Genomic DNA, 8,632 nt, shown 5'->3' with positions numbered 1-8,632 from the left:
CCAGGGGTGGGGCTCCACCCCCTCCTGCTTCATGCAAGGTGGCTTTCTGGCTCTCTCTCTGTCCCTGTCTCCCTCATCTGCCCCACTGGGACACACGCTCTGGTACCTGAGGGGCCTTGGCATTTGTGGGCACCAAGGACTCACGGGGCAGTCCCTCCCAGGTCTGCATGTCTCAGGCGCTGGGGCATCTAAAGGGACACCTGATCTACTGGACCCACCTCTGGGCATGGGGACCCCAGGGCTGACCCTGGACAGCAGCTGACCTCACAGACACTCTGACCTCATGGCCTGCTAAGCTCTCCCATCTCTGCATCCAGCTGTGTCTCCCCTTCCCCGCCCTGGGTCTCTTGTTCCTCCTCTCTGGGTCTTTGTCCCCACCTTCCTGCCACTCCCCATCTCTGTCCCCTTCTCTCAGCCAAGTCTCTGCCTCCTCTGGGTCTCTCTCCTCCTGCCCCCTGGGGTCTCTATTCTCCTTCTCTCTGTGTTTCTTTATTTTATTTATATATTTGTTTCTTTTTGAGACAGGGTCTCATTTTTGACCCAGGCTGGACTACAGTGGGGCAAATAACTCACTGTAGCCTGGGCTCAAGCAATCCTCCCACCTGAGCCTTCCGAGTAGCTGGGATTACAGGTGTACACTACCACGCCTGGCTCATTTTTGTATTTTTTGTAGAAATGGGGTCTTGCTATGGAATGGGAGTGTTTTATTTTTTATATTTAATTTGAAAAAACAGAGATGGGGTCTCACTAGGTTGCCCAGGCTGGTCTGGAACTCCTGGACTCAAGTGATCCTCCTGCCTTGGCCTCCCAAAGTGCTGGGATTACAGGCGTGAGCCACTGTGCCTGGCCTTTCTCTGTGTTTCTGGTCCCTTCTTTGGGTCCCTTCCTCCTTTCTCTCTTCATCTCTCTTTTGTTTTTGTTTTTGAGACAGTTACCCAGGCTAGAATGCAGTAGTGCAATCATAGCTCACTGCAGCCCCGATCTTCCCAGGCTCAAGCAATCCTTGCACCTCAGCCTCCCGAGTGGCTGGGACTACAGGTGCACACCACCATGCCTGGCTAATTTTCATCATTTTTTGTAGAGATGGGAGTCTCACTTGTGTTGCCAGGCTGGTCTCAAATTTCTGGGCTCAAGTGATCCTCCTGCCTTGGCCTCCTAAAGTTCTGGGATTATGGGCGTGAGCCACTGTGCCCAGCCTGTCTTCCTTTCTCTGTCTCCCCCTTCCCTACTTGTCTTTGCACCTCTCAGAGTCTGCAGCCTGTTCTGGACCAGGGAGCACCCAGGTGCTGGGGGCAGGGGCTGGGTACCTGGGGAAGTGAAAGTGCTACAGGCTCGAGGTGGGAAGGTCCCTGGGAGTGGAGAGGGCGCTGGGCCGTGCCAACACCCCCAGCGGAAGCGGAGCATCAGGCGGTACTTCCTGCCTCTGCAGTGGGGCCCGAGGAGCAGAGGCCCCAGAGGAGAAGGCACTGAGCCTGGGATCCTCCGAGGAGCAGAGGCCCCAGAGGAGGAGGCACTGAGCCTGGGATCCTCCGAGGAGCAGAGGCCCCAGAGGAGGAGGCACTGAGCCTGGGATCCTGACAGTCAGATCTGGGTCTGCAGTGCCTGGTTGCAGTGCACACCCAGTGGCCTCTGCAGTTTCCCCTGATGTCCCCAAATTCTCTCACCTGGTTTCCTCATCTGAGGCAGCCCCACATCTGTCTAGTCATGGGGTCAAAGCCCCATCTTGTCCCCTCTCCCCCAACAGTGCATCAGTCTCTAAGCCAGACCCCTCCTGCCTCCTGAGTCTCCACTCCACCCCTCTTCTCTGTCTTGAGGGCTCAGGTAGGCTCCGGGCTCCTGCTCTCCTACCTGGACCCTGACTCTAGGCTTCTCCCTGGCTTCTAGTCTCTCCCTCCAGTCTGTCCCCCACAGAACCCAGACCTGAGCCACACAGTTCTGTATCCAAACACTGAGTCACCACCCCACTCATCCCTCAGATTTTATTTTTTCGGTTGTCGTTGAGACAGAGTCTTGCTCTTCACCAAGGCTGGAGTACAGTGGTGCAGTCGGCTCACTGCAACCTCCTCCTCCTGGGTTCAAGTGATTCTTCTGCCTCAGGCTCCCGAGGCTGACCTCGAACTCCTGACCTCAAGTGATCTGCTTACCTCGGCCTCCCCAAGTGCTGGGATTACAGGCATGAGCCACCACACCCGGGTTTTTTTGTTGTTTGTTTTGAGATGGAGTCTTACTCTGTTGCCCAGGCTGGAGTGCAGTGGTGCGATCGTGGCTCACTGCAACCTCCGCCTCCCGGGTTCAAGCGATTCTTCGTCTCAGCCTCCCGAGTAGCTGAGATTACAGGCGTGCACCACCACACCTGACTAATTTTTGTCTTTTTAGTAGAGACAGGGTTTCGCCATGTTGGCCAGGCTGGTCTTGAACTCCTGATCTCAAGTGATCCATCTGCCTCGGCCTCCCAAAGTGCTGACATTACAGGTGTGAGCCACCGCGCCCAGCCCCTCAGCTTCTGTTTCTAACCACCACCAACGCCTCTGCTCTACCACTGAAGTACATTGCAAACCCACCCACTTCTCTCCAAGGCCACCATTCTAAGTCAGGTTCCCATCGTTTTCTACAAAAATAATTCTAGCTGATTGTAGTGGGTTGTGTGGCGTTCTCCAAAAGGATAGTCTACGTCCTAATCCTCAGAACCTGTGGTGACCTTATTTGGAAAAAAGGGGTTTTGCGGGTGTAATTACATTCAGGACCGCAAGATCCTGAATTATCTGTGTGGCCCCTAAATCTGATGACAAGTGTCCTTTTTTTTTTTTTTTTTTGAGACAAGTCTGTCACCCAGGCTGGAGTGCTGTGGCGTGGTCTCAGCTCACTGCAACCTCCGTGTCCCAGGTTCAAGCAGTTCTCTGCCTCAGTCTCCCGAGTAGCTGGGAGTGCACACCCAGCTAATTTTTGTATTTTTAGTAGAGGTGGGGTTTCACCATCTTGGCCAGGCTGGTCTTGAACTCCTGACCTCGTGATCCACCCACTTCGGCTTCCCAAAGTTCTGGGATTACAGGCATGAGCCACCGCGCCCGGCTGACAAGTGTCCTAAGAAACACACAGAGGAGAAGACAGAAGAGGAGAGCACCATGTGATGGTAGACACAGAGATTGGAGTTCTGCAGCTACAAGCCGAGGAACTCCTGGAGTCACCAGGAGCTGGAAGATGCAAATAACTGATTTTCTCTCAGAGCCTCTGGAAGGAGCGTGGCCCTGGCGACACCTTGATTTTGGACTTCTGGCCTACAGAACTATGCGAGAATAAATTTCTGTTGTTCTAAGTAGTAAGTCTTTGGTAATTTGCTGTTTCAGCCATAGGACACTAATACACGAATCCCTTCTTCCCACCCACTGATCCTTCTTCAGAGATGAGTTCATGAGTAACCAGAAGTCGAAGGGTAGGTGGCAGAGTGCAGTGGTGCAATCATGGCTCACTGCAGCTTCGATACTCACCAACTTGGTTTCTTTTTCTTTTTCTTTTTTTTTTTTTTGAGACAGAGTCTCGCTCTGTCACCCAGGCTGGAGTGCAGTGGCCGGATCTCAGCTCACTGCAAGCTCCGCCTCCCGGGTTTACGCCATTCTCCGGCCTCAGCCTCCCGAGTAGCTGGGACTACAGGCGCCCGCCACCTCGCCCGGCTAGTGTTTTGTTTTGTTTTTTTTTTTTTTTGTATTTCTTAATAGAGACGGGGTCTCACCGTGTTAGCCAGGATGGTCTCGATTTCCTGACCTCGTGATCCGCCCGTCTCGGCCTCCCAAAGTGCTGGGATTACAGGCTTGAGCCACCGCGCCCGGCCGGTTTCTTTTTTCCTAGGCACACAGGAGGACTTCATTTCCCAGGTCTCCTTGCAGTGAAGTTGAGGTCATGTGACTGGTCTTGGGCCAATGGAATGGGTGCAGAAGGGACGTAGCTCATTTCCAGACTCAGTCTAGAATGTCCTCCATAATCCTTACTCTTTCTCCCTTCACTCACTGGCTGCAGGAAGCTGAGAATTATCCTTGGACTTACATAAAGCATTTTGGACTTTATGTAAGTAAGAACCTATTGTATTAAGCTACTAAGATTTTAGGGTTGTTTGTTAAAGCAGGTAACCTTAAACATCCTAACAACTACAAATAGAATACCTGTTGCTGCATACACTATATATATCAAAACATTATTATGGGCCAGGTGAGGCGGCTCATGCCTGTAATCCCAGCACTTTGGGAGGCCGAGGCAGGAGGATCACATGAGCCTAGGAGTTCGAAACCAGCCTGGGCAACATAGTGAGACCCTGTCTACAAAAATTAACAAAAAAATTATCTGGGCTTTGGTATGTGCCTACAGTCCCACCTACTCAGGAGGCTGAGGTGGGAGGATTGCTTGAGCCTGGGAGATCGAAGTTGCAGCGAGCCGTGATTGCACCACTGCACTCCAGCCTGGATGACAGAGCAAGACCCTGCGGGGGGTGGGAGGGGAGGAACACTAGGAGCTACCAGAAACTGAAGAGTCAAGGAAGGATTCTCCTCTGAGCCTTCGAAGGAAATGGCGTGCTGACACCTTAATTTTGGACTTTTGGCATCCAGAACTGTGAGATTTTATATATATCTATTTGTTGCTTTAAGCCACTAAGTTTGTAATAATTTATACAACAGTCTCGGGAAGCAAATACACCTGCTCAATCAGAAACTCTGGGGGCGGGGCCTGGCAATCTGTGTGTGTGGGTGTTTTTTTGTTTTTTTTTTTTTTGAGTCTCACTTTGTCACCCAGGCTGGAGTGCAATGGCACGATCTCAGCTCACTGCAACCTCCGCCTCCCGGGTTCAAGATTCTCCCGCCTCAGCCTCCTGAGTAACTAGGATTACAGGCGCCCACTATCATGCCCAGCTAATTTTTGTATTTTTAGTAGAGACAGGGTTTCACCATGTTGGCCAGGCTGGTCTTGAACTCCTGACCTCAGGTGATCTGCCCACCTTGGCCTCCCAAAGTCCTGGGATTACAGGCAAGCCACTGCACCTGGCCTGGCAATCTGTGTTTTAACAAGCCTTCCTGGTGACTCTGATGTGCACTAACATTTGAGAACAGCAATTCTACCCATTTAATTCACCTGATCCCTTCCTCCTTTATTGGCAAATTCCCTCTTGCTTTTCCTCCTTCCTTTTTCACTGGCTGGTTCTCCTCAATCTTCAGTGGATCTTCCTTTTTCTAGCGTCTAAAATTTGGGGCGTCCCAACCCTTTCTAGCTACACTTACTCACGAGATGATACCATGCAGTCCCATAGTGTTCATGGCAATCTACAATACTGTTGACTTACCAATTTATATGCCTAGCCTCAAACTTTCCCCTGAACTGCAGACTCAGGGGGATTCATTTCCCAGGTCTCCTTGCAGTGAAGGATAACTTTACCTCTCCCTTTGGCTGTGTAATTGACATCTCAAACTTAACACGTCCAAAACGAAACTACTGATTCCCTCCCACCTCGTGCACACTCCAGTGCTTTCCTTTTCAGTAAATTGTCACTCCATCTTTCAATTCTGCAGGCCCAAAGTTTTGGAGTTTTGTTTTTGTTTTTTTTTTTAGGTCTCTGTCACGCAGGCTGGAGTACAGTGGCACGATCATGACTCATTGCAGCCTCAATCTCCTGGGCTCAAGTGACCCTCCCACTCAGCCTCCTGAGTAGTTGGGACAACAGATGCGTGCCACCACACCTGGCTAATAAAAAACAATTTTCTTTTCTTTTCTTTCCTTTAAGTGACAAGGCCTTGCTATGTTGGCCAGGCTAGTATCCTACTATCAAACTCCTAGCCTCAAGCAATCCTCCCACCTCGCCCTCGCAAAGTGCTGGGATTACAGGTGCAAGCCACTGCTCCCACCTGAGTCATTCTTGATTCCTCTCACCCCCAAACCTAATCACCATTAGTTTCCTAATGCTCTGTAACAAATTACCCCAAACTTAGCAGTTTAAAACAATAAACATTTCTTAGGCCAGGAGCAGTGGCTCACGCCTATAATCCCAGCACTTTGGGAGGCTGAGGCAGGTGGATTACGAGGTCAGGAGTTCGAGACCAACCTGGCCAACATAGCGAAACCCCGTCTCTGCTAAAAATACAAAAATTAGCCGGAGATGGTGATGCATGCCTGCAGTCCCAGGTACTCGGGAGGCTAAGGCAGGAGAATCGCTTGAATCTGGGAGGTGGAGGTTGTGGTGGGCTGAGATCGTACCACTGCACTCCAGCCTGGGCAACAGCGAGACTCTGTCTCAGAAAAGAAAAAACAATAAATATTTCTTATCTACTGTAGTTTTTGTGGATCAGGAATCAGGGAGCAGCTTATTTGGATGATTTCTGCTCACAGTGTTTTATGAGGTTGCAGTCAAGACGTTGGCTGGGCCTGCAGTCATCTGGAGATTTTTTTTTTTTTTTTTGAGACGGAGTCTTGCGCTGTGTCACCCAGGCTGGAGTGCAGTGGCGCGATCTCGGCTCACTGCAAGCTCCGCCTCCATTTAACGGCGGCTGGAGGATCCACTTCACCATGGTTCACTCACCTGGTGCTGGTTGCTGGTAGGAAATTTCAGCTCTTCTCTTATATGGATCTCTTCACGGATTGCTTGCGTGTCCTTGCCGTATGTTGGCTGGCTTCCTTTAAGAAATCAGTTGAAGGGAATGGGCAAGTAAGAAATAGCAATGCTTTTTATGACCTAGTCCCGAAGTTCCCCACCATTACTTCTGTTCATTGGAAGCCAGTCGTTAAGGAGAGCCTGCACGCAAAGACTGGGGAAATAGACTTTATTTTTCAAAGTGTCAAAGAATTTGCAGACGTATTTTAAAACCACCGCACAATCTGTCAACAAATCATGTCGGCTCTATTCTTGAAGTAGATCCAGAATTTGACCACTTTTCACCATCTCCATTGCTATTACCGAGATCTAATCACCACCATCTCTTGCCTGGACTAGAGATTTCCTCCTCACTGGGCTCTCTGCTTCTAGCCTTAGCCCACTGATACGATTCAGCTGTGTCCCCACCCAAACTCTCATCTTGAATAATCCCGATGTGTCAAAGGAGAGAGCAGGTGGAGATAATTGAATCATGGGGGCGGTTTCCCCAGGCTGTTCTTGTGATAGGGAGTGAGTTCTCACGAGATCTGATGGTTTTATAAGGGGCTCAGAGGGTTTTATAAGGGGGCTCTTCCCCGCTTCGCTTGTGAAGAAGGTATCTTTTTTCCCCCTTTGCCTTCTGCGGTGATTGTAAGTTTCCTGAGGCCTCCCCAGCCAAGTTGAACTGTGAGTCAATTAAACCTCTTTTCTTTGTAAATTACCCAGTCTTGAGCAGTTCTTTATAGCAGTGGGAAATCAGAGGAATACACCCATACACCCTATTATCTGCCCAGAAGCCAGGGGGGTCCTGCTGTTAAAATGAAAGTCACTCCTTGACTCAGAACCCTCAAATAGCTTTCATCTCACCCAGAAAAAAAAAAAATTCTGACCATGACCCATAAAGGCCTCCAAATGATAGTCTGGCCCCTGCCACTTCTCTGAACTGATCTGATCTGATCTGTTGCAACCCTTTCCTCAATCACTGGGATCCATTCATATCAGACTCCTTGCCATTTCCAGAACCCGTCAAGTGTACTTCTGCCTCAAGGCCTTTGCTGTTGCCATTTTCTTTGCCTGGAATATTCTTCCCCATGCCGTTCACAAGGCTCCCTTCCTCATCTCCTTCAGCTCTCTGCTGAAATATCACTTTCCCCAAGAGTCCTTCTTGACTACCCTGTCTAAAGTAACTCCCTGTCAGCACTCTTACTCTCTGAAATTCTTTGTTTAGGCATTTACTTTCTTTGTGCAACTGGAATGTAAAATCTTTTTCATAACTGTATCCCAGGGGTCTAGGACAGTGTGGGGCACATAATTCAATAAATATTTATTGACCGACTGAGACTTTTCCTGGTGCCTTGAACTCAGAGTTTGCCCTGCCTCAGGGCCTGTGGACAGCCTCGAGGCTTGAGATGTTCACACACAGTTTTCACCTGGTAAATCATCCTTTAAGCCTCAGCTCCAGTGTTATTTCCTTAGAGAAATCCTCCTTCTAAATTAGGTCTATGGGCCAGGTGCCGTGGCTCACGCCTGTAATCCCAGCACTTTGGGAGGCTGAGAAGGGCAGATCATCTGAGGTCAGGGATTCGAGACCAGCCTGGCCCCAACATGGCGAAACCCTGTCTCTACTAAAAATATGAAAATTAGCCAGGCGTAATGGCAGGCACCTGCAACCCCAGCTACTCGGAAGGCTGGGGCAGGGAGAATTGCTTGAACCCGGGAGGGGAGGTTGCAGTGAGCTGAGATTGTGCTGCTGCACTTCAGCCTGGGTGACAGTGAGACTCTGTCTCAAAAAAAAAAAAAAAGGTAGATAAAAATAAATAGGTCTATGTCCTTTTTCTGTCATAATTTTTTTTTTTTTTTTTTTTTTCTTGAGACAGGTTCTTACCCTATCACCCAGGCTGGAGTGCAATAGTGTGATCTTGGCTCACTGCAACTTCTGCCTCACGGTTTTAAGTGATTCTTGTGCCTCAGCCACCCGAGTAGCTGGGATTACAGGTGTGCACCACCACGCCAGGCTCATTTTTGTAT

The sequence above is a fragment of the Theropithecus gelada genome, chromosome 19 (assembly GCF_003255815.1).
Source record: "Theropithecus gelada isolate Dixy chromosome 19, Tgel_1.0, whole genome shotgun sequence".
Taxonomy (NCBI): domain Eukaryota; kingdom Metazoa; phylum Chordata; class Mammalia; order Primates; family Cercopithecidae; genus Theropithecus; species Theropithecus gelada.
This window is presented reverse-complemented; position numbering follows the sequence as displayed.